Source organism: Pan paniscus, chromosome 8 (genome assembly GCF_029289425.2).
Source record: "Pan paniscus chromosome 8, NHGRI_mPanPan1-v2.0_pri, whole genome shotgun sequence".
In the NCBI taxonomy this organism is placed as follows: Eukaryota; Metazoa; Chordata; class Mammalia; order Primates; family Hominidae; genus Pan; species Pan paniscus.
This window is the reverse complement of record NC_073257.2, coordinates 20,078,786-20,105,717: the sequence shown is the minus strand read 5'-3', so window position 1 is coordinate 20,105,717 and position 26,932 is coordinate 20,078,786. Positions and strand designations below refer to the sequence as shown.

The following is a 26,932-nucleotide window of genomic DNA, read 5'->3' as shown; positions in this document are numbered from 1 at the left end:
GTGACTCTGTTGAGTAGTTTGACTTTGTTTCTTTTGTTTCTTCTGTTTCTTTTGTAGAGTGACTTTGTTTCTCTTTGATGAGATGCTGGATCCCTTTGCTTCTTTGGTGTGAATCTTTTTTTTTTTTTTTTTTTTTTGAGACAGAGTCTTGCTCTGTCGCCCAGGCTGGAGTGCAGTGGTGTGATCTCGGCTCACTGCAAACTCTGCCTCCTGGGTTCAAGTGATTCTCATGCCTCAGCCTCCCGAGTAGCTGGGATTACAGGCATCTGCTACCACCACAGCTGGCTAATTTTGTATTTTTAGTAGAGACGCGGTTTCACCATGTTTGCCAGGCTGGTCTCGAACTCCTGACCTCAGGTGATTTGCCCGCCTTGGTTTTTTAAAATCTTTCCTAGTCTCTTTTGATGAATTTCTTTCTTCCTACCAACCTGTAGGCATACCCTAAGGTTTCTCTTTGGTACCCTGAACTTTCCCCCTTAGTGATCTCATCCATGTCTTGGTTTCCACATCTGCCTCTGCACACACTGGTGGCTCTGAACATACGTTTGCAGTGCTGATTTCTTTCAAAGTCACTTCCCTTTAGCTATTCTGGAATCATCCCAAACTTAGGAGTTAAAGCAAACTTTCTATCTTCAAAGTGACTATATTTATATTATAGATATTTGAGGTTGGGGATCTGGGAGCCAAAAGGAAGGAGACATTCCAGCACCATCCTTTTCTATTTTGGACATTGCAAATAAAGGTGAAAAAATGCCTCTCTCTAATATATACATATATGGTATATTTCATAGGAAGCCAACCCAAATTAATTTTTATTGACACAGTGTTCTTCCTGAAAATTCTCTGTTAATCATACTATGTCCTCAAAACAACAGCTGTGTTTGTGCAAGAGAAGACCCAGTGTTCTGATGGCTTCCTGGGAATTTCTGGTTATATAAGTTGAAAATCACATGTACTAAGTTCATTGACATGCCCATGAAATAACTTCATTGAACTATGAGTACAAAATTCATTGTACATGCTTTTTTGTGTGCTTTTTAAAAAAATAACAAATTTTATTAGAAGTGAGTAAGGGCAATGTAGAAAATACAGTGCTGCAGATATTTGAGTGTGAATGAAGGCCTGAATGCTTCATTCTTTATTTGGTTCAATTTCCCACTGGAAGTCTGCCTCCTATTTCTTGACTCTTTCAGCCACGAAGTTAACATAAGCCCTATAAATGTTAAAAAGTAAAATGTCACACAAGGCCGAAGTCCAGCTTCTATTCTGAAGGTCCACAGGGAAAGTTACAGAAGAAAACAAACCTTTCTATGGGAAGGCAAAAGCAATTTAAGGCTCAGCTCAAAACTGAAGAGGACTGGAGCCTGGGAATATTCTAGAAGCTGAAAGTTCTAGAACTTGTAGGCAACTGCTTATCCTTTCAATTTCTTCATCTGTCTGCCCGGGAAACTAAAATGGAGCACTTTGGAAATTAAATGATGAAGATAACATAGAATAAAACTGTGTGTATTACTGAATGACAATAGCATTCTAAATTGTTCATGCAATTTTCCCAGCAGAGAAAATGCTTCAAAACAAACACATTCACTTATTCATTCATTCAACTAATCTTCAGTGGGCACTGACTATGTACAGGGGACAGAGCATGCCTCCTTTCCTTCCCTGGAGATAATGTTTTGTGTAATTAGTTATGATAAGAGGTGGACAGCTGCCTGTCATAGAGAGGTTCTGGTAAAAGGACGGGGGCTTCAAAAGGAAGAAATCGTGCTATCTGGGGTGCAAGAGGAGTTGGCCTTGGATCTGGGTCTTACAGCACCGGCCAGCATTGGAGGGGAAACATGTCTAGGAGCATTTAATCTAATAACTTTTTTCTTTATCATAAAAATTCTCAGCCGGGCACGGTGGCTCACGCCTGTAATCCCAGCACTTTGGGAGGCTGAGGCGGGTGGATCACGAGGTCAAGAGATCGAGACCATCCTGGCCAACACGGTGAACCCCCGTCTCTACTAAAAATACAAAGAAATTAACTGGGCATGGTGGCGCATGCCTGTAATCCCAGCTACTTGGGAGGCTGAAGGAGAATTGCTTGAACCTGGGAGGCGGAGGTTGCAGTGAGCCAAGATGGCGCCACTGCACTCCAGCCTGGAGACAGAGCGAGACTCCGTCTCAAGCAACGACAACAACAACAACAAAAACTCTCCAAGGAAAAGGAAAATAAATTGTATAGAAGAGTCATCCCCTGCCCTCATCACAGAGCTAATGTGCGGGATCAGGCTGGCCTGGCTGCGAGGCCCTTCCTCTTTTCATGACTCTGGGAGGCTCTGGACTAAACAAGAGCAGCGTCTACAGTGACTGCCGTGGGCTGCTGCACCTGAGTCCAGGATCCCACTTGTTTCTACCCCCTGCGCATCCCAGGCCTTTCTTCACCTCCAGAAGCAGTGGTTTCGGAGCTGCCTATTTCTGTCTAAAAGTGGCGTCTGTGGTAGCCCATGTTGTGCTGCTTCTGCCAATGGCCAGGATGGGCGTGGGCAGGGACTCCTGATGGGTGGACGTGACGGGGCCACCTTAGGAAGTCCACCAGCCCCTTCCAAGTGTTCATTGTTGGACAAGGCTTTTTTTTTTTTTTTTTTTTTGGAAAGAAACCTGGCTAGAGAGGGGAAGAGTGTGGGGCCCACAGTGGAAAAGCCTTGGCCAGGCAGCCAGGCCTCTCTGCTGGGCCCACGTTTGCTCTCTTGATGCCTCAGACCCCAGGAAGCCCAGAGACCACAGGTCGGCTCCAAGTTCACGTTTCTCCCTTTTCCTTAGACATGACATCCTCGGAAACATCTCGTAATCAGCAGCTTTCTGAAGTAAATCATTGTGAGCTGGAAGGACGGGAAACATATCTGGGGAGCTGGGGTTGGGGGTGGAGAGCCTCTTGTGGGGCAGAGGTGGGGTGGGCACCACTCCACAACTGGGGATGAAATAAAGAGAGACAGAACTCACATGCATATGAGTGGCTTTTCCATGTCACCTGTCTTCTTGGGAGAGGCCTAGACAATGCAGCTGTGGATGTGATTAATGAGCCACCGGCCACACCTGGCACAGCGGTGCAGGTGGAAGCTGGGGAACTTCCTTTTCTCCCTGTCAGTTATCCTGCGCTGTGCTGGGAACGCGCCCTGGTTTCTGCAAAGGAGATAAGCAAGTCCTGGGGAGAACATGGACGTTTGGCAGCCAGCGAGAAAGAAAGGAGGGGAAGGTAGACTCGAGATGGGGCCTGGGCACGGCGGATGAGCTCCTGTGGGTTGGAGAGAAGGGGAGTGGCGGGGGGCGGGGGTTGCCGCAGAGAACCCAGGACCCAGAGGGGATGTCGTTTTGGAAAAGTTTCCAAGTCATTCTTCCTCTGCACATCCTCGGTCAGCAGCGCTACCCAGGTGAACGAAGCCACTTCGAATCCAGCACTGCCCATCCTTGGGAAGGGTCATTAGTTTCTGAGGTTCACTGAGGATCGCTGGAAGCCTCCTGAGCTGAGTTTCCCCTGCGAGGCGGGTGCCCCCCACCCTGTGCCCTACTCGTTCGTTCTTTTGTGCCCGTTGTCTGGGAGATGGTGTAGATCCCATACCTCTGGCCTGCTGGCTCATGTCGACCAGGGCACCTGGTACTGGAGGGCAGAGTGCAGGGCAAAGGGCGATGGGAGGAAGGAGTGGCAAGTTACAGATCACCAGGGAGCAGGAGCCAAAGGGACCCTGGCAGATGAGAGGCTTAGCCCCTTTGAGTCCTGGACACTTTGAGCATCTGATGAAATATGAAATCGAGGGACTCATCTCTCTCTCTCTCTCTCTCTCTCACAATCTCTGTCTCTTTGAGATGTGCCCTTCCTCTGTTGCCCACACTGAAGTGCAATGGTGTGAGCATGGCTCACTGCAGCCTTGACCTCTGGGACTCAGTGGATCCTCGTGTCTCAGTCTCCAAGGTAGCTGTGACCCCAGGTGTGTGCTATCATGCCCAGCTAATTTTTGTTTTGTTTGTTTGTTTTTTGTAGAGATGGGGTCTTACTGTGTTGCTCAGGCTGGTCTTGAACTCCTGGCCTTAAGTGATCTGCCTGCCTCGGCCTCCCAAAGTGCTGGGATTACAGGCATGAGCCACTGTGCCCAGCCAACTCTCTTTCTTAAAAAAAGAAAAAGGCTAACTCCCAGGTGGAGGTCCTGAGCCACGCGATCTCCTTCTAAAGCCTCCACCATGGAGGGTGCTTTGCTGCTGTGTCCTGGGGCAGCCAGGCTGTCCTGCCAAGCCTCCGGCCCTCGGGCTATGACTTAGGCCTAATTCATCCAGCTGGGGGCCTGGAATGACCCGCACTCCCGGGTTACTGCCAACGGCCCACCCCTTGCAGTGAGCAGAGTTTTGGGCACAATATCCAGGATTGTTTTTTGGTTTTTGACCTCCTGTGGCCACAACTCTTCAATTACTTCCCTCTGCAGGACTTTAACGTTTAGGCCAAAGCAGTTCTCAAGACCTCCCTGTGAGGTCAGGGAGAGGCGAGCCTATTCTTTCTTGCTTAGGGGGTCACAGGGAAGCTCACACCCAGTGACCCGCCGCTGACCACACGGTCAGCACAGAGCCAGGCCTGAGTGATTGGCTCCCAGCTGGGACCAATTGCTTCAGGTCCTCCCTGAAGCAAACACCTTGGCGCCCCTCTTTGGCGGGGCCTGCTACGGTTACAGCTGAACAGACGGGTAAGAAAGGGAGAGAGAAACCCAGCAGGTTAAGTACAGCCAATTCCTGTCCCCGTGCGGTAGGGCTTGGCTGCTGTCGCCACTGAGAGCTGGGAAAGAATGGAGCTCATTATGTAGGGGGTGGAGGGATGGCCCAGGGAGGTGTTAAGCAGAGAAAACGGTTGAAATTCAAGTCGAGGCGATGCTGCCAGCCTGGCGCCTGCTGTGAGACAGTCCGATGAACTCTGATAAACCCGGAGGCACCTTTTCCACACCACTGTCCAGCCTGGAAACTTTAGCACCCTGTGGAGAGGGAAGGGCATGCGGGGAGGGGTGCTGGGAGATGGGGTGGCGGGCTGTGTTGCTGGAGAGGCAGAAGAGGGAGGCCCAATTTGCTCAGGACCCCCGAGGTTGGGCGGCTCAGCTTCTGGCTCCGGGGACTTGGGGGGTCTGCAGGGGGAGGCCGCAGCATGCAGGGCCCTGATGCAGGGGTGAGAAGAGGAGGGAAGGAGTGGGCCTGGCAGCAGGGAGGGCCCAGGTCCAGGATGCCACTCATTGAACCGCTGTGGCCATGAGCAGAGCCCTGGGATTGGCCCCTGTGCTGGGACATTGCTGGCTGCCGACCAACCCCCAGACAAGCTGGTGAGAAACATCTTCTTGGGAGATCGCAGCCAGCCTCACAAACGCCCCACATTTCCCTTTCTAGGCCTGGAGATTGGGGTGACAGCCCTTCTTGGTGTCACTGAAACGTGTGTGGTTAATCTCAGTCCTTGGGATCCACATAAAACCACGTGAATGTGCTTCTCATCTAATAAATTATATACGAAGGATGCTGAAAGCAGGGCCTTGGAGAGAGATGTGTATACCCGTGTTCACAGTTCACAGCAGCATTCCTCCAGTTACCAAGAGGTGGAAGCAACCCAAAGTCCATCGATGGAAAAATGGTAAGCAGATATAGTATGAATAGATACAGACAGTGGGATATTATTCTGCTTTAGAAAGGAAGGAAATTCTGATACATACCACCGCATGGATGCACCTTGAGGACATTATGCTGAGTGAAATGAGCCAGTCACAAAAGACAAATATTGCATGATTCTATGTATGTGAGGTCCCTAGAGTAGTAATAGAGACAGAAAGTGCAATGGTGGTGGCCAGTGATTTCAAGGAGAGCAAAAAGGAGAGTTACCGTTTAATGGGTGCAGAGTTTCCATTTTAAATGACAAAAAAGTTCTAGAGATATGTGGCACAAAAGTGTGAATGTGCTCAATGCTACTGAACTGTACACTTAAAAATGGTTCAGATGGGGCAGGTGTGTACAGGCTCACACCTGTAATCCCAGAACTTTGGGAGGCCCAGGTGGGCAGATCACCTGAGATCAGGAGCTCAAGACCAGCCTGGACAACATGGCGAAACCCCCGTCTCTACAAAAATAGAAAAATTAGCTGGGCATGATGGTGGATACTTGTAATCCCAGCTACCTGGGAGGCTGAGGTGGGAGAATTGCTTGAACCCAGTAGGCGGAGGTTGCAGTGAGTCGAGATCGCGCCACTGCACTCCACAGAGTGAGACTCTGTCTCAAAAAAAAAAGGTTAAGATGGTAAATTCTATGTTATATGGTTTTATTACAATAAAAAAGTGAGCATCATAGTGATAGTAAAATCTGACAAATTGCATGAGTGAAAATTACAGACAAAACCTATTTGTGAGTATTGATGCACTAACTACACTCAAAGAATAACATACAACAATGGTTAAAATGATAAACTTTATGTTGTGCATATTTTAGCACAATTTTAAAAAGCCTTCTGAGTTCTTTACTCTCTGACAAAAATCCTCAGAGGCTGAGCAGGACACAGGGAAGACGGCCAGGGAAATCCCAGACTGGCACTCCCAGAAGCTTCCAGCCCATTCCATCAGGGCACAGCCTGGGATGGGCTGGGTCCCCAGAGCTGTGCGTGCTGCCAGGATGCTGAAGACACATGGTTCAGCTTGGCCCCTAGATGGTGACCATCTGTCTAGGCCCTCAGTGAGAGAAAGGGGACCCTCCATTCCTCAATGTGGGGGCCTTGATCCTTAAACAGGGGCTGTCTTCGTTTCCTGAGAGGCCAGAGGCAAAATGAAAAAGCACAAATGGATAACAGAACCCAAAATATAAATTCTGAAGGGCAATATCTAGTTTCTCTGTAGGATGGGACAGGGTAGGTCTTCTCTTCTCCTTCCTCTCCTGCTAATGAGATTCCCCTTATGAAATCCTTGCAAACTGCACCTGCTCCCATCCTTCTTAATAAGTCACCCAAATGATTGCACAGAAGCCATGTAGCATAATTTTTCAAATCTCTGCTTTTCTGATCCAGCCTAAAGGGCATGACTGGGTTGACACTCCAGTGAAGGCAAAGTTTCCACCACATGTGTCCCTGGGACCTCCCATTCTTATCTATAAACCCAGAACACTACGACCCCCCCTCCCACAGCAAGAAGCTAAAACTTGATGAAAAAATGTCTTAATAACTGGTCTTTGTCATCATTCAAAATAATCAAAATGGACCAAATGATGACCTGAACGTCAGATCATTGTATCAATAATTTTACATTTTTTCTTTTTTTAAAAAAATTTTTTCTTTAAAAATTTTTTTTAAATTTTAAGTTCTGGGATACATGGGCTGAATGTGCAGGTTTGTTACATAGGTATACATGTGCCATGGTGGTTTGCTGCACCTATCAATCCATTATCTAGGTTTTAACCCCTGCATGCATTAGGTATTTGTCCTAATGCTCTCCCTCCCCTTTCCCCCCATGTGGAACAAAAAAAGAGCCCTTATAGCCAAGATAATCCTAAGCAAAAAGAACAAAGCTGGAGGCATCATGCTACCTGACTATACTACATCAAACTATACTACAAGGCTACAGTAACCAAAAGAGCATGGTACTGGTACCAAAACAGACATATAGACCAATGGAACAGAACAGAGGCCTCAGAAATAACACCACACATCTACAACCATCTGATCTTTGACAAACCTGACATCTTTTTTAAAAGAAAGATAGGAAGTTCCTGGATGGACATAGGTCTATGAGATGAGACCCACAAAATGTTTCTACTTCCAAAATTGCTTCTAAAATTACAGTGCAAATATATCCTGCTTTCTATTATAATATTTCAACAATGAAACGGACTTTGAAAAATGTGAAAATGCTTTGTTCCTTGTGGGAGACCTTGAATGAGCACCCCTCATTAGGGGAGCTTCTGGGTGGGAATTACATGAAGCAGACGCCCCAAAGATGGTGGGGAGAGAAAACAAACTCTGAAATACCACTCTGCTTCCAGTGGTAGCTGGGCTGATAGCCCTCTGTTGTCAATTACAAACAAAGCCCAGCTTGTATCCAATTGCAAAATAATACATATTCATTGTTAAAAACATGAAACCTTGGAAAATATAGACGGCCACAAAGAGTCTATTTCTTTTTAATTGAGTGTTTTATCTTCTTTGGGTTTTTTTTTTTTTCCTGTGGAAAAACAAAAAAAGGTTTTCAAAAGAGCCCTATTTCCAGATTGTCAATAAGGAATAAAAGACCTCTTCCGACAGTTTCAGGAAGCTATGCCAGGACACAGCAAGAAAGGTATTCTCAGAGGTGAGATTCAGGACATTTCACCAAAGTAGAAAAAGATTGGGCCCCCATAGTGCAATATGACTGGATTTTCTGCTTACTACGAAGGGAGCAGGATCCTACCCTCACAAGCGAACGTCTGTCCGACCCTCAGGAAAGACAACACGACGTCCTATTGCCGGGCACACCAGAAAATGGGAAAGGTGTGTGCCTCCCAGAGAATACTCTGAAAAACAGGTAGAGCCAGACTCCTGCCTGGAGCCTCTGAGATGCAGACCTCATGCGGCGCCCCCCTCTGCCTTGCAGACACGGTCAGTGTTCTCAGTCTGAAGGACATATTATTTTATTGCTTTGAGGGCTCCTCGAGGAAATCCAAATATCTGAGAGAACCTTCTTTGTGAAGGATGACGCACAAGTCTATTTGCCTCCACCCCATCCTGAGCGGAGGTGGCCCCAAGGCCAGTTTCCTGCCCTGGCCTGCATGCCTGGCTGGGCAACTTTGATCTGTTTTCAGGAACCCTTTTGGAGACACTTCAGTTCACTAGGACAGGCACGCTCTGCATCCCAGGACCAGCTCCAGCTCAGGATCTGGGATGAAGTCCAAAAAAACCTCCTGAGGTTGCGGGGGGAAGAGTCACAGTCACCACTTGATGACAGAGTAGCATCAATCCTGGGGTCTTAGGCACGGGGAAACCCTGTCTCTTGGGAGCTGAAATCCCCTTGCACTTCTACCCATTACCAGGAAACACAAAGGAACCTGGATATTAAGGATATAGCTCAAAATCGTGTATGGGAGAGGGAGGAGCAGGGCTTTGAGGACAGCGACGGGAGAGGGAGGAGCGGGGCTTTGAGGACAGCAAATGCAAATGCTGTGGAGACAACACTTAAGGGCTCGTGGCCGTGGAGCACAGGGCAGAGCCTCCAAGTCCACGAAATTCCTCCAGCCTTCCAGTGCAAAGGGAGCTCTAGTGAGGTTTCATTTTCTGCCCTAATACATGTTTTGCCAAAACTCCTTCAAGATGAGTAAAATGGACAGGTTTATGTTCCTCTGGAGGACCAGAAAAATGGCGCCACTGTCAATGGCAGGTTAAATCCATGTAGTCAGTGCTTCGACAGCCAAGAGCTGGCTACACAGTCTTCCAACATGGGCCCCACATAATTAATTACACATGGATGATATCATTGTTTCCGCAAGAGAGGGACACACGCCTCCATTCTTTTAGGTTGTATACAGACACAAAAATCAATAACACGGGCTCTCACTGTAAAGAAGCTATTCCCCGCTGAATCATTTTTCAATCCTGATTCTGTCAAGGAAAAAGAGAAGTCCCAGATTTTCTGACTGTGCATTTCACACTTCTTGAATGTCTACTTCAATCAAGAAATGTCTGGACCTGGGCTCCAAAACCATCAGCAGGCCACGATATCCATCTGCAACTGAGAAACGTTTCGTTTTGCAAACCAGTGAGACCAACAGGCTTACAGTAGTGATTTAAGTCTTTTTTGCATAACAAACTTATAAAGTTTACTAAATCCACTTCGAGGAAAATATTGTCAATCATTGTCAGGGTAGTATAAGTTTATGGCAATAAAACCTCAAGGGTGGTAGAGGGATGACTTCAGACTGGGAAAAACTTGGGCAAGATCTTTTCCTTCCCGACACCACCCGCTGCTCTCCCACGCTGGCCTCCCTCTCCAGGACTTGCCTGACTATTTCAGAAAGGTCAGGACACCAGCGGAAGACCAAGCCAGAGGTGGGCATGGCTCAAATGGATGCTCTCCCCATCAACACATCGTTTCTACACTGCATCCTTGCACTGATGAGGCCAGTCTGTGGGCCACACTGAAAACCTCAACCCCTCATTAGCTTTCCCTGGGATTCCCTCACTTTGCAATAAAACTCTGAGCCAGGCTCAGCTCTGTGGAATCTCATTCATCAGCAATCACTCTAAGGCTAAGCAGGCCTCTGCCTGGGCTGCATGTGGGCAGATCAGATGTCCGGTGGCTGCTGATGTGGTGAGCACTGGCACAGAGCGACATGGTGGTGACTTGAGGTCTCAGGAAAGAACTGGGGGTTTCCATTATCCTGGGCTTCCTGGGTAATGCAATCTGAAAATCAGTTCTCATTAAACACGAGTGATACTAATACCTCTGACAGGTTACATCTTAAATGATAATTAAAAGCATATTTCCTGACACTTGGCTGCTATGAAATGCAGCCCTATTTATGCCACTGAGGAGGCCTCACAGTGAGGCCCTGTGGACAGCTCCCCCAGGAAGCGTCCGAGGTCCTGGATTGTCACTCATTATTTTAATCTGATTTTCTTTACTCAAGTAAAATAGAACCTGGCATTGGTGCTTTCTTTCACCACTTCCACCAGTGGTCCTTAAAAAACAGTTAACGTTGTCGTAAGCCAAGGAATGAAGACTTCATCTTCCACTCACACAGTCTTTGGTTCTAGCCATGGATAGCGCTTATTAATAAGTGCAGCTGCATCCCACTAAGTTTTATAAACCTCTACAATTCATGAGAGCTGTGGCAGCTGAGACGTTACATCCTTATCTGAGTGTCACGGTGGAAAGCATCTCAGTGTCTGAGGCCGTGGAGTGAGAAGTGGAGCTGCCAGAGACACAGACTCTCAGGAAAATACGAGTTTTTACAGTGGCCAGTCACAGTTCCTGATTTGGCACTTTTGGTATCAAAGTGTCTAATTTTATCTCAAAAACTTTCTATTGGGAATAATGGGAAGGTTCAATGTCTCCTACATTTGAACTGGACTTATTGATCATTAAAACATATCATTAAAACAGAGGAATAGGCAACCAGACCCAAACAAGAAAAAACATATCCATTCTATGTTACATTAGCTTCCCAGGGCTGCCAAAACAAAGTACCACAAACGCAGAGGCTGAAAAGAGCAGAAATTGATCATCTCACAGTCTGGAGGCCGGAAGTCTGCAATTGAGGTGTTGGCAAGGTTGTGCTTTCTCCGAGGCCTCTAGAGAGGATCCTTCCTGCCTCCTCCAGCTCCTGGTTGCCCCACGCATTCCCTGGCTTGTGGCCACATCACTCCAGTCTCTGCCTTTCTTTTAACCTGGCTATTTTCCCTGTGTTTTTTTCTTCTTCTTAAAAGACATCAGTCATCTTGGATTAGGGGCCCAACCTACTCCATTATGACCTCATGTTAACTAATTATTATTAATTATTATTATTATTTTTTAGATGAAGTCTCACTCTGTCACCCAGGCTGGAGCGCAGTGGTGCAATCTCGGTTCACTGCAACCTCTGCCACCTGGGTTCAAGCGATTCTCCTGCCTCAGCCTCTTGAGTAGCTGGGATTACAGGCGTGAGCCACCGCACCCGGCCAACTAGTTACATTTTTAACCACCCTATTTCTAAATAAGGTCACATTCCCAGCTGGGTGCCGTGGCTTACGCCTATAATCCCAGCATGTTGGGAGGCTGAGATGGGTGGATCACTTGAGGCCAGGAGTTCAAGACCAGCCTGGCTAACATGGTGAAACCCCATCTCTACTAAAAATATTAAAAAATTAGCTGGGCATGGTGGTGCATGCCTGTAGTCCCAGCTACTGGGGAGGCTGAGGCATGAGAATCTCTTGAACCCAGGAGGGGGAGGTTGCAGTGACCCAAGAACATGCCACTGTACTCCAGCCTGGATGACAGAGTGAGACTGTGTCTCAAAAAAAATAAATAAATAAAAATAAAATAAAAATAAGGTCACATTGTGAGTTACTGGAGGGAAGGACATTAACACATATTTTTAGGTGACACAATTCAACCCATAAGACAGGTGGAAAGAGAGATTAGTTGATAAATGATGTTGGGATTACTGGATAACCATTTAACCACTGGAGGAGGGGGACACATCCGTAATTCTTTACCCCGCTCCTTATACTGAAATGCCAAATGGATCCAAGTTTTAAACGTGGAAAATCATGAAAGTGTTAGAATGAGAACAGCCAACTCATACGACTGACGGGCTGCCATGGTGTGAAAGTGCTTTACACACGTCAAAGCTGAACCCTCACAACAACCCTGCTGTTATCTCCAGCTGAGGAAATGGAGGCAGGGAGAAGTTACATAATTTGCCTGAGATCACACAGCTGGGGAGTGCTACAGCTGGGTTCAAACAATGGCAGTCTGTGCTCTTAATCAATTCCATATGATGAGTACAATCTCGGAGGAAGGCAACTCATGTCCGGTGCTTACTTTATGCTCTTACGTAGTGCCTGGAAATCTTATAATGCATATAGGTTACTTGAACATTTATAGGAAGATAATTTGCACCCTCTCTTTCCTCTTCCTCCTGCCTGTCACGGCCTTCCTTCCCAGGCACCCTCTTGGCAGGGCCTAATTAGATGGTTGATCTGCCCCAGATCTGCAGCTGAAGAAGCGTAGTAGCTTCTATGGTGAAACTTGCATTGGAACTACACCCTATTTCCATATCCTTCTGGAATTTTCCATTGATATGGTCTGGCTTTGTGTCCCCACCCTAATCTCATCTTGAGTTGTACTCCCATAATTCCCACATGTTGTGGGAGGGACCTGGTGGGAGATGACTTGACTCGCGGGGGTGGTTTCACCCATACTGTTCTTGTGGTGGCAGATAAGTCTCACGAGATCTGATGTGTTTATCAGGGGTTTCCGCTTTTGCATTTTCCTCATTTTCTCTTGCCGCCACCATGTATGAAATATCTTTCGCCTCCCACCATGTATGAAATATCTTTCGCCTCCCACCATGATTCTGAGTCCTCCCCAGCTATGTGGAACTGTAAGTCCAATGAAACCTCTTTTTCTTCCCTGTCTTGGGCATGTCTTTATCAGCAATGTGAAAATGGACTAATACATCTGTTTTCTGTGATGCTGAGCCAAACGACTGCCTCTGATTGGGTGAAGTGCACATCCCCTTTCCAGGGTCTGCAGACGGCTTCCCGGGCGTTTGTCTCCATCATTCTTCTCAAGGTGCAAGTGCTCGTGAGTCACCTGGAGAATGTGGTGCTAGGTCAATTCTGGTGTTGGGGGAGGGGCATGCGTCTGAGATCCTCTATTTCCAACACTCCCCCAAGGGAGGCCCACACAGATGCCTGTGGACTGTGCTTGGAGTAGCAAATGTCTAAATCTTCTCTATGAGCTCTAGCTGGTACAACTATGTCCGTCTGAAAATCAGGGCCGTGGAGCTTTAACTAAAAAGACCAAAGAACCGAGACTAAAATGCTGTCCTAAAAATCTCTTTCCTAACATGCTCATAGGAGCGTGCCCCAGGGAAGACGAAAAAGAAGCTTAGGGCTGCCAAGCTTTCCTATTCAACTTGTTGAGACTTGGCCCCAAGAAATAAACCCTGCCAAAGCTCCCACGTGGAGGCAGGACTGGTAAAGTGGGGGGAGTCTCCACAGTTAGGCATTTGCCCAAAAAGACCAAGTGGCCAAAAAATGACACACCACTACACTGATAGTTTGGGAGTTATCTGCTAAGTGTAAGTCCTTGTGCCAGACACACATTTATTTTGTTAATAACAGTAGAGAAATGGGGTATTGCTCCAGGGTCTTAGAGTACACTTTTCTTCTGGGATCACAAAGTGCTTTAAAGATAACATCTTATCCCTATGCAAAAACAGCCATCTCTTCCTCTTGCCAGAGGAAAGATACTACCAAATGATGTCTTAATGATCACCTGAGCGTGATGGCAGAGTCACAGCCAATAACCAAGGCTCTAGACTCTCACTTCTGTGAGTGCTTATTGCTAAGTTCGCATTAGCAGGGAAAGAAAAGGTACTGGCATGTACCGAATCCCATTCACCAGGCACTTTGTCAGGTCCTTCTTACAGGGGATTGCATCAGAGTAAACAAGGGACCAGAATCAAACTACTAACTCAACCTACTGACATTCAAAGTAAATATTGATTACGGATATAGAAAGTCATTATTCCATATAGTATATTAGGATAGTGGGGCATCACAGGCAAAACACCATCTTTGTGGTCACCAAAAAGTTGCTGGAAGATTAAGGGATTCTGAAATGGCACCCTTGACACTTTACTGGTATATGTCCACTACTGCAAACACTGAGATATTTGTTTTATGCTATTTAAACAGATACGTGCCACATACTTGTTAGGTAAGCACAAAGCCTGTTAATTAGGGGACATGAACATAAGCAGGAATGATAATGACATCTGTCTTCAAGGAACCTACTGTTTGGTAGAAAGATAAGAAAGGCAAGTATATAATAATTTCATCATTTACCAGCTGGGGAAGTTGAAAAATGATATTTAGATATCCTCTCTGTTTTGGGAAGTAGGATGGATCATGGAGGCAGCCAGGAGGAATCAGCAAGGGAAGATGAGATGGGGTCGGTTTGGGGCAGAGGATGCCCCCTGCACACTGAGGAGTAGCACACCCACTCCAGCAGCCGGGCAAACCCAGCAGCACTCACTCACACTGACCCTGTCTCCCTAGAAGCCCCGTCTCTGCTGCAGGTGGAGTTTGCAGCCAGCAGGAGGATTCCCATCAGCCCTGTCAACGTTATCACCAGTTCTGAGTAAGGAGCAGTGGTGAACTTTGTTCCCTGGATCACTGGAACTCCAGTAGAATTGCTGATTAAAACAGGCTGTCAGGCCACCCAGGGATTCCAGGCCACGCCTACCGCACTCCACTCATGCCAGAGGGGACCCTCTTTTCAATGACACATACAGGTCCCAGATGGTGGGTAGCCTACCACTGCCAAGAAGTAAAAAATCCCCAAAAACTCCACTTCAAATTAAGTTTCTGAATTCCTTTGTGTTCTTTTGTAGACAAAGTAGAGTAGAGACGTTTGCAAATCTCTTCCTGAACCCTTGAACCGTAAGAGTTAGCCCATGCGGGTCCACCGGTCATTACTCACCTCTCCTCCTACTCGCATTCCACCCCCTACAGCTCCTGGAATCTCCCGGACGGGAGAATCCCTGAGGCCCAAACACTCAGAACACCCTGCAAACTCCCAAAGCCCCGCCGAAAAGACAGGGGGAAGGGGGCGTTCAGGACTTTCCCTTTTGGATCTTGGGCCTGCACTCATGTACTTGGCCTCGTCTTAGCCGAGTTAAACTCTCACACGCAAAACCCAGAATTCCAATCCCAAAGGGTCCTTGATCCCTCTCCAGCCTGTCTCGCATCATGCAGGGCAAACTGTCCAAGCTGGCCTGCTTGGGATGTGGGCCGGCTGTGTTATGGAAACACTGCACGGGGCCATGGCAACAGCAACGGCAGCCCCATCCTCCCCTCCTGGGAGACGTGAGCCCAGATGCCTGCACACAGGACCAGCCGTCTGCACAGGCAACCTTATTCTAACAAGGAATGAGCCTACGTGGCCTCTGGACAGTGAATGACTCCACAGGTCCTAAGAGCCACACCTGTGGTTACAGTCGTGGGATACAAAGAAGGAAAGAGACATACTTGTTTCAGCTCCATTTTCCTCTGCATAGGATAGCTTTGCTTTTTGGATAAGGAAGATAATTTATGTCAGGCTTTCACTCCTTTCTTTGTATGTGACACTATTGAGGCCTCCCCACCCATGCACCTACTGTTTGCACGCTGTTTGGTGATAAGCCATGGGGTTTTCTCCCAGGAAACCAACTGTCTCTGTCCTCAGGGAGTTTACCATCAGACGTGAAAAACACCAAATGCGGCTTCTTTTTGAACTTTAATCTTTGCTTTAAAAATATAAAGGGAGTGAAATGGTGCAACTAACACGCTACAATAAATTTATTTTTCACCCAGTCAATCACATAGCTGTTATTTGTCAACTGATAATGGAAACAAAAATCTGTTATCTGTGAATGGAGACCTGGTGGCCAGTGGCCGGTGGTATCAACTTGCATCTCTCCTAAACCTAACATCCTTCCAGGGTGCATTTTACTGTCGCAAATTGGTGAGGGCTTTAGACAATCAATACAAAGTAATCATAAGATTAAATTAATAGAACACAATTTGGAAAGGATGGCTTGGCATGAAGACAACATGTCATGTTCTAAACCAAAAAGTGGATTGTCCCCTTTTTGGATATGTAATATAATGGTTCCATTCCTCTACATTCTCTATCTCTCTCTCTTTTTTTTTTTTTTTTTTTTTGAGACAGAGTCTCACTCTGTCACCCAGGCTGGAGAGCAGTGGCGCAATCTCAGCTCACTGCAATCTCTTCCTCCCGGGTACAAGCGATTCTCATGCCTCAGCCTCCCAAGTAGCTGGGATTATAGGTGCTCACTACCACGCCTGGCTAATTTTTTGTATTTTTAGCAGAGACAGGGTTTCGCCATGTTGGCCAGGCTGGTCTCGAACTCCTGACCTCAAGTGATCTTCCTGCCTCGGCCTCCCAAAGTGCTGGCATTACAGGCACCGGCCCCCTCTCCTTTTTATCTCCAGGGTGTCCACAGCTGCTGAGCACATCTTGAGATCTGCTTTGTGCTTCTAATCAAGGCACATTCTTTAAGTTTTTGGGGGTGGAGGGAGGGTCCACTACCCCCTCTGCCAAGGGTGTTCCTGAAGCCAGCTGGGAGCAGGAGTTGTAAGCAAGGAGATGGGAGGGGAACAAACACAGATTCTCTCCCCACTGGGCTGTGCAGATTAAGAGAGATACATAAACTCCAGTCCACTGGGAAAACAGCATAAGTTCATAGAAATTGCCTATGACAAATCAGAGGCATTGCATTAGATGGAGCTGGAGTGCTTTGTGGGAAGGACTTTTAGACTCCTTCCAAAAAATAAACCCCAAGGCTCACTCTCAGTCACTTTGCTAATTCTAACTTGACCTGATAGAGACTTAATTCCCACCCACTCCCAGTTTTTGGAGCAACTTGAAATAGCCCTTCCTTTCACCCTCCCACCATCTATCTGCTCTTCTCCCACACAAAGGCACTAAATGAGGAGCACCCAACCAGATTCCATGAATTCTCACCCTTCCCAGCTTCTCTCTTTTTCACCACACCCAGAGTTCAATGCCTTAGTGCATTTTATGCTTACCTCTAAACAATTATGAAACAGTCCAATTCTTTCCACCCCCAGAGGTACGAAGCCATGATTGCATGAAGATCGGATAAACAAAACCAAATCTGACATTTATTTTCCTGTCTTTGAAGGGCAACTGAGCACTCCCGTGAGATGTCACATTCTTCTAATAGGTCAGGGGGCTGCAGTTTTCTTCCATGTTGATATGTAGCCCAGGGAGACTAACTCTACGGTGACGTCATGAATGTATAATCAAATCAAGAACCATTCACTGAATGCCCACTCTGTGCATGACATAGGGAGAGGGGCCAAGGGCCTATTATCTGGTTTTGAGGCCAACAGGCACACAAGGAAATTAACTCATGAGAGGAGGAAGTATATCAAGGCTCTGTCGGTGCTATAGGAAGTAAAAGTTCAGAGAAGAGAGAGAATATTGTGAACTAGAGCAGCTAGAGGAGGCATGGGGTGAGGGTATGTTTGGGCAGAAGCCAAAAGGGGAGGCAGAAATACCCAACACCTACTGTGAGAAGACAGCCCTTCCTGGGACAGATGGAAGGTTGGCATTAGAGAGGGGTGGGACATCATATCATGGTGGCAAAGGTCATCTGCTCTTCAGAGTGTCCAACTTCCATAAAGAATAATTCATATGGCTTTCTGGGGCAATCCTGCACTGTGGATTCTGAGGCCAATTGTATTTTCCAAAAAGGGACACTGCACTATTTCTAGTCCCACATGCTCTTCTGTACCTTGCCACTACGCCCAGCAAGAGGTAGGATCTATTTCGCCATTCCATTGAATTCAGGTGGGCCTTTGTGGTCATCTCGATGAATAGATGGCAATGGAAGTGAGGCTGCATGGCTCTTGAGACAGGTCACAAACAGTGATACAGCTGCTGTCCTCTCTCTCTTAGGACACTCATCATTGAAATCCAGCCGCCATGTTGTGAGGAAGCACATGGTGCTTCCATGTGGTGAGGCCACATGGTGAGGCCACGCGTAGCTGTCCGGCAGATAAGCCTAGCTCAGGTCCTAGCCAAAAGTCAGTGTGAATCACTGGGCATGTGAATGACTGAGTTTCAGATAATTTTAGCCCCCTGCCTTTGAACTGTCCCGGCTGACAGTGAGCAGAGCAGAGACAAGCTTTCCTTGTCAAGCCCTGCCTGAATTGCAGATTCAAGAGCAAAATAAGTGTTTTTGTTGTTTTTCACCGCTATGTTTGGGGATAGTTTGTTACACAGTACTTGATAAATGGAACAGATTCCGTATCAATGCCTTACTTAGTTCTACTAAAACTCCAACAGGAATCAGAGTATCTGAAAATTCAGCCATGTTAAAGTGACACTATGATTGAATCTATATTGCTTTTTGTTTCAATGATGCTGATAAACTTGTTTTTCGGGTTCAATTTTCTACTTAGGCTGCATTAGGAGAATGCTTTACTTCTCTTTATCTAAACTTTTCTTCTTGTTCCTGTAGCTCAGTGATGAGTAGTGGCTTAGAGCTTTGTCTATGTTACTGTAGTGGCCTCTCCAGCAAGGCAGTTTCTAAGACTTTGGAGGCAGAGTCACCTAGCTTCATTTAAAAGCAAACAAACAAAAAATTCTTCTAGTTTCAAGTCTCTGTGATCTTCCACGTTCTGACGTGCTGATGCCTGACCAGTTGCAAACATTCATTATCCCTTGTCATTTAAGTAAGGTGAGCATAAAATGGCAGCAAGGTCAAATGTCAGCATGGTGTTGGCAAGTGTCATGGAGCCATCCTGATTGATAAGGTCTGTGTGGGCAGCTGGAAATTAACTCATACTCAGTCCCCACCTAAAATAACAGGAGGTGCCAGAATCCCCTTCCATCCAAGGTTTCCCAGCATGGAATTCACTGCTGGGCCTGCAGAGTTTCCCGTTATCCACTCCCTAGAGCTCTATAAATTTTCTTCTTGTTTTGCTATTTGACCCTCTTGATTTAACAACTACAAAAAAGGCAACAAACTCCAAAGGAAAGTTCAAGGAAGCTTCAATTAACACTTTTCAAATGGAGCTACAAATAGGAAATAGGGTGGCACCATGGTTAAGGACTTTGGAGTTAGAGCCCCAGGTGGCCCTGAGCCCTGGAGCCTTAGCCCTGGGCAAATTATGTAGCCTGGGAGAGCCTGGCTTCCTTCATCTTTAAGATGGAGATAAGACAACCTCACCCCATTGGATTGCTGTGAAGCTTGAATGAGAAAATACCACGTGAAAACACCAGGCCTGGCTTCCAGGAGGACCTCAGTGGATGTGAGTGACTGTTGCATTGAATCAGAGAGGAATCACTAGGATTCTTCAGGTCTTTTGTAACTTTCTAGAAGTCCACTTTAATATCCAGTAAAACCAGTGTGATGCAGGGTAAGTAGGCATCACTGTATTTCAGGGACACAATCACGATTTAGCCGAGCCCCAACCAGATGATAGAGTTGGAAATGCTCTCTGAAAGATCTCGTCAGGGTCATTATGGTGGAGGTGCTCCCTTCGTAGGGATGATATTAAAAACAGACTCATCTTTCTGTCTTAGTGCAAAGTTTCTCACAAAGAAAAACAAAAATAAAACTACTTTCAAGCACCCAAAAATTGCAACAGAGTGAACTCTTTGGTCCTCTACCTTAGGACCGCGGCTCTCGTTGTTTGGTGGGCATCAGGTTCATCATGAAACCCACAGACCCACTACCCTGCTCCAGACCTGCTGAATCAGATTCTCCAGGTGTCAACAGTTTCTAAAGTTCCAGAGGCGATTCACACCGTAGGCTACTGACTATCTGCTGTGCCAGGATCTCCAAGGAATTTGAGTGAGGTATTGAGATAGGAAACAAGATGTGTGACCATTCTCAAAGGGAAAGGCAAGGCTTTGAGGGATGGGCATTGCTTTCAGGGATGAGAAATCCTTTAGCAGAAATGGGCCTAGGCTCAAGAGCCCATGATCCTCCTGTTCCATCTCACCTGTTAGAGCATCATTGGTTCATTTACTGATTGATTCATTCATTCTTGTGCACATTCAACAAGGGCTTGAGTGATTACTTCATTTCAAGGACAGCTGCCCTATCAAGCAGGCATTAGAATGGCCCCATTTGACAGCCTTTGTGTAAAATGCAAATAAATGCATGGCATGGTCCCTTCCTCGGAGGAGCTTCCAACATTAAATCAACGGGATTATGATCTTAGGGTTGTTCCACCTGGAAAACCATGAGGCCTATGTGTGAGGCATGTTAGGAAGTAGGGAGAAGCTGATAGACATTTAAAGGACCAAATTATTTTAAAATAGCAGAAAATACCAGCACAAACTCAAACAGGACAGAGACAAGAAAAAGAGGGTGAGAGAATAAACCTTCTATTTAGCATAGACCTCTAATAAGGAAACTGTTCAAACTAGTAAGTTAACACAATTTTTTTGTTTTTTTGTTTTTTTTTTTTTGACTGAGTCTCTCTCTGTTGCCCAGGCTAGAGTGCAGTGGTGCAATCTCGGCTCACTGCAACCTCTGCCTCCCAGGTTCAAGCAATTCTCCTGCCTCAGCCTCCCATATAGCTGGGATAACAGGTGCCCGCCACCACGCCCGGCTAATTTTTTGTATTTTTAGTAGAGACAGTTTAGTAGGGGTTTCACCACATTGGCCAGGCTGGTCTCGATCTCCTGACCTCAGGTGATCCGCCCGCCTCAGCCTCCCAAAGTGCTGGGATTACAGGCATGAGCCACCATGCCCAGCCATTTAACACAGAATTTTTACCAAGTGAGCTATAGCAAATTTTCTTGAACTTGTGCTAAGTTTTGTGGTCTGGTTATAAATAAAGAATGTCTAACAGTGATCCCAAGAAAAGCTGTGCTAGAGTTTTCGGCCGCTCTGAGAACTCTTGTTGCCCCCTTGCGGGATGGTTAGAAAAATATTAAAACAGAAGCACTAATAGACCCCAAGTATATTTTCAACGACAGCAAGTTAAAATGAACTTTTGACAAATTGCACAACCCATCTGAGCTACCTCAAAGTGGGTGCCATGAACCGAGGCTGAGAATCACCTACGGGCTGGTGTCTTATTGATAATCTCACAGCCCAGAGTTAAGCAACCGATGCTAGGACAAAACTTTGGGCATGGGAGTTGCAGGACGAGGAAATCAGACTGGAGTTGAGTGAGGGAAGTGGGCTTCTGCCTCTGGTACTAACCACTGGGCTACATAGAGAAAGTCACTTAATGTACCTGAGTCCAGGCACAGTGATGTACACCTGTAATCCCAGCACTTTGGGAGGCAGAGGCAGGCAAATAGCTTGAGCCCAGGATTTCGAGACCAGCCTGGGCAACATAGTGGGACTCTGTCTCTACAAAAAATTTAAAAATTAGCTGGGTGTGGTGTTTTGCATCTAGTCCCAGCTGCTCAGGAGGCTGAGGCAGGAGGATCAATTGAGCCTGGGAGGTTGAGGCTACAGTGAGTTGTTATCATGCCACCGCACTCCAGCCTGGGTCATAGAGTCAGGAGTTTGAGATCAGCCTGAGCAACAGGGCAAAATCCCATCTCTACTAAAAATACAAAAATAAGCTGGGTGCGGTGGTGTGCTCCTGCAGACCCAGATACTCGGGAGGCTGAGATGGAAGGATCTCTTGAGCCTGGAAGTTTGAGGCTGTAGTGAGCTGTGATCATACCACTGTACTCCAGCCAGGGTGACACAGCAAGACCCTGTCTCAAAACAAAAAAAATACTCGAGTTTCTGTTTTCTCTATCTGGGGAAAAAAATAACTCCAAGACGTGTTGTGAAGACCAAAGAACGCAACAGATATGAAAATAATTCCAAATATAGAGCACCCTCCAAATGTTAATGATTATTATGTATTTTCATTACTGCCTAAGGAACCTGAAACTATTCAGTGGTCAAGATAGCAGCTTCGAGAGTTGATCTGCTGAATTCTAGTGGGAGGACTTCAGGCCCTCCCTCCAAGGCGTTTGGCTGAAATTTTGAGAGAAACTGAAAACCTTGGCAGTTGGTCACTTTATATTAACTCAGGGAAATGGACGTACATCAGGAGTCTTAAGAGGAAAAGTAGGAACATAAAATCACCAGCTTCAGGAAGCTTCTGGGAACAGCTGTGGGCATGGCCAGGAGAATCTTTTCTCTAGTTTTTCTTTGTTAGCTTGCGACCCTACTTTTGTTTTTGTAAACCTCAATGGTCATGCTTAGCATAGACATTTTTCCCCCCACATCTAGGCTAGAACCTAAATAGAATTGTTCACCTTTCATTCAGACTCCGTCATAATAGGGGAAACCAAAACCAACAGCGGTGCTTTATCTTTGATCTTCAAGAAGATTCCATAAATAAACTGAGAAGAGCTATTCTAATTTCACAAGGATGTCTCCATAGGCATCTGGCAGAGTCTGCAGACTGGCTCACACAGTGTGTATTCCAGCCTCTCTCTGGGGCGCCTTCCTGTGCTGTAGAGGGTGGGAGGAATTTGTTAGAGTCCCATGCAACAGGGCACACACGCGATGGTGAATTTTATGCATCAACTTGGCTGGGCCACAGTGCCCACATGTTTAGTCAAACACTATTCTGGATTTTTCCATAAGGGTGTTTTGGGATGAAATGAACATTTCAATCAGTGGGCTTTGAGTAAAGCAGACTGTCCTCTGTGAAGTGGGAGGGCCTCATCTCATCAGTTGAGGGCCTGAATAGAACAAAAGACTGACCTCCTCCAAGCAAGAAAGAATTCTGTCAGCAGACGACATTTGAACTGGAGCTCCACCATTAGCTCTCCTGGGTCTCCAGCCCACAGACCCACCCTGCGGATTTTAGACTTGTCAAGCCTCCATTGCTGTGTGAGCAGCTTCCTTGTAATAAATCTCTCTCTCTCTCTCTACACACACACACACACACACACACACACACACACGCGCGTGTGTGTTGTTTCTCTGGGGAACTGGCATACAAGGCACCTAATACCTAATTCAGGTCACCTAAAATGGAATTGCCATTTCCCCATCAGGAACAATTGCTTGGGACTCGAATTCTAAACTGACCTGGGGAGGGGAAGTGGGATGAAGGGCAGCACTGAGCGGGTGTGCACGCAGCAGCAACAGTCACATGCAGGGCTGGCCTGCAGGCAGGCGGTTCTCCGGTGACGACAGAATCTCAGCTTCTCGGTGGCCCCTTTCTGCTGTGTGGCTTTGGGAGGCAGCCTGGAGTGTCTTCAATTTCTTCAGCACCCCCCGCTCCCCGCAGTGATGCTGGGAGTCACTGAAAGCCGGTAATCAATCCTCCTCTGTGTAACTAGCCGGGGCAGACTCTGCTGTCTGCAAGTGAACCCTGACCAGCACAGCACATCGGTCATTTTAGCTCCTGAAGCTCCTATTGTCATCTGAGCGCAGGAGCCGAGGTGACCCAACAAAGAACCTTCTATGAAGGCCCACACTGTGAGAAATTAAGTGGAAGCTCTGAACGCACAGAAACTGCACAGCAGCGTCTCCTTCTGTGACATGGAGGCTGAATCCCCCAGGCTGGATTTCCTCGGTCACTTCCCATACTCTCCACCCTCCCCAGTAAGGAATCATCCCCACATGCCACCATCCAGGAGGCTAATTTCACTCCCGACTGTACAGTGGCATCACACAGTGGCATCCAAGACAAACATCATCAGGGACCTGGGCAAAGGGCAAGGGGACAAGCAGCTGCTACTCAAACGTGGGCTTTGCCCATCGCGAAGGACTCATAAGCGTGTTTCCATGGTGGGAAAGGTGGCTTCTCTTTCTCTGGCTTCATCTCCTCCAAAGCTTAAAAAATTCAAGGCTTCTGGGTGGCTAGAGTTAATAATGACTTAATTTTACATTTTAAAATAATTAAAAAGATATAACTGGATTGTTTGTAACAAAATGGATAAATGCTTGAGGGGATGGAGACCCCATTCTCCACGATGTGATTATTACACGTTGCATGCCTGGATCGAAACATCTCATGTACCCCATAAATATATACACCTACTATGTATCCACAAAATCAAAATAAAAAATTACAAAAATAAAAAAAAATTAGTAAGAAATACTAACATGAAAAGTTTTTCAGTAGTGTAGTGAAAAAATGTTACAGATGGTATATTTTAGATAACCTTTAAAAATGTGTAAATATGAATAGAAAAACTTATTGGAAGAACATATACCAAAATATTACTAGTAACTATCTCTGGAGGAAAAATTAATTTACTCATTTTATTCTTCTTTTCAGTATGTTCCTCAGTTAATAATTTGACTCTGAAGATAGAGAGAAGATGTTTATTTTAAAATGAATATGTATAATAATTCTATCACTGATTCTACTTGAAAGAAATGGGCTTTATAAATTTATTATATTGATCATCATTTGTGAAAACTATGAAAAGCTTCCATGAACCATTCTAAAACAAAGTGGGCATTTTAAAACAATTCGAAGCTTTATATTGGTGGCCAGTCTGTGATGAGGACCCCATGTTATTAAATGAATGACTCTTTCCCCCATCAGTCTTTGGATAAAGAACAAGGGCGCCATCATTTCCAGGCAATGAAGACATCGTTTGTACCCTTGAGGAGAGAACACTCGACAAAGTGATAAGAATTTTAGGAGCCTACAAGACTGTCTTCTTCTACCATTTCACTCACTCTGCTGTTTTCATAGCTTCTTACCATAGAAAGATAAGGAACAAAACCCATATTATTTACTTGTGTGCCACTGGAAGTGAGTTCCTTCCTGGGGCTATTGGTCTATTCCATAAACCGTGTTCTGAAGACCAGCCAGGCAATTCTAGACCTCTGGGATTGGTGCTGTCCCCTCAGAAAGGACGGGGGATTCCACAACACGGGGCTCTTCGCTTAGGTGTCCAGGCAGGCATGTGCTTCCGCTCTTACTCAGATACCACAAATCCCTGGGCGCTACAACCTCCGGAAAGAAGTCCTTCCACGCGTCCTGCACTGCAGCTGGGGGATCGTTTCTAAATCCGAGCAGCACGTCACTGCTCCTTCCAGAATCATTCCTACCAGGCCTTCCATCGTTTGATTTCTGCCCCCTTTCTTTTCTAACCTTGCCCCAAACCATGCCTCTCCTCTTCCTTCTCATCCTCTTTGCTCCCATCCACCGTCTGGTTCTCAGTGGGGGTCGGGAAGGCTTCTCTCCGATCTGTGCAGACTCAGCCCCTCCTCCACCCTCAGATCCCAGGCTCATCGTCATCCCTGCCCTCCCCACTCTCCCAGGACTCACAGTCTCCTTCACAGCGCTTGTCATGGGTGTCAGCTCTGCATTTGGGCTCCTTTGATTAATGCCTTTCTCCCTCACTGAAGTACAGACTCCAGGAGCAGGAACCAGATCTGGTTCTGTTCCTTCTTTTGGCCCTAGAACGCAGCACGGTGCCCGGCACAGAGTAGATACTAAGAGAGACTTGTTGAATGAATGAATGAGTGAATGAATGAATGAATGAATGAATTTAAAAAGGGATGAATGCTGAGAAATCCAGTAAGCTTAGAAATAAACAGAAAAGGACGGAGCCTAGCCTACGACAGAGCAGGAGAATCAGGTGTCTATATTTTTCACAAAGCCAAAAGCAGACGGAGGGACTAATTAATTTTTATGTGTTCCACGCCCAGCATGGTATCTGGTATGTAGTGGTAGGTACCCATCAATATTTGTCAAATCAAACGCGATTGCACCAGCTGGTCTCATTTCTGATAACCACCCTCTCTGCAGTAGGTTTAAAGGAAACTGACCAATGCATTTTTACAGATCAAAGACAAAGTGCAATGCAGCATATCCAGTGAAAATGAATCGAGCTCTTTTCTCAAATCCATCTTCATTTAATATTAAAGACTATTAGTCAAATAAAGATTGAAGAAAAAATATCTTATCACCATGACATCAGGTTGTCCTGCTTAAAAATTTCCACGGTGGCAAAGGCTGGAATATCAGTTACGGATTTATTCAGCACTAATTGCTACCTAGAGCCAATTTTCAGCTGTCTAGCAATAAATGCAAGCTAAATATATTATACATATTTATTTATATGGAAAATTCCATTAATTTTGTTTACAAGGGCAATGGCATGTTTCAGAGATGGAGTCCGTGTGCTGGACTGAAAGATTCAACAGCAAGATGTCAGAGAAATCTATGGAAAGACCTCATATTGCTTGTTTGGGGGTTTCACAGAGCCTTAGAAATAGGTTCCTTTCGATGCCATAATTTTACGTCTCTGGTCTACACTTACTATTCTATATCATACAACTGCAAATGCATTTGATTCTAGGTATTCACATGGGCAGTCATTGAGAAATAAGAAAGATAAGCCTGGCACAGCGGCTCACGCCTGTCATCCCAACACTTTGAGAGGCTGAAGCAGAGGATTGCTTGAGGTCAGGAGTTTGAGACAAGCCTGGGAACACAGTGAGACCCCATCTCTATAAAAATATTAAGAAATATTAGCCAGCCATGGTGGCATGTGCCTATCATCTTAGCTACTCAGGAGGCTGAGGCAGGAGGATTGCTTGAGCCCAGGAGGTCAGGGTTGCAGTGAGCCGTGATGACACCACTGCAGTTCAGCCTGGGTGACAGAGTGAGACCCTCCCTGTCTCAAAAAAAATTGTAAAATATATATTATAGTTACCTATGTCAGGGTTCCCA

At 46.2% G+C, this 26,932-nt stretch overlaps 1 long non-coding RNA gene across 1 annotated transcript; it reads right to left on the bottom strand.

Moving 5' to 3' along the window:
* Window positions 1–19,219: 19,219 nt before the first annotated feature.
* Window positions 19,220–24,502, bottom strand: LOC134731060 (uncharacterized). The gene is made up of 3 exons (XR_010113131.1): window positions 23,320–24,502; window positions 22,536–22,734; window positions 19,220–20,493 (listed from the first exon to the last, which is right to left on the bottom strand). It is a non-coding gene; the product is annotated as an uncharacterized LOC134731060 (long non-coding RNA).
* Window positions 24,503–26,932: the final 2,430 nt, after the last annotated feature.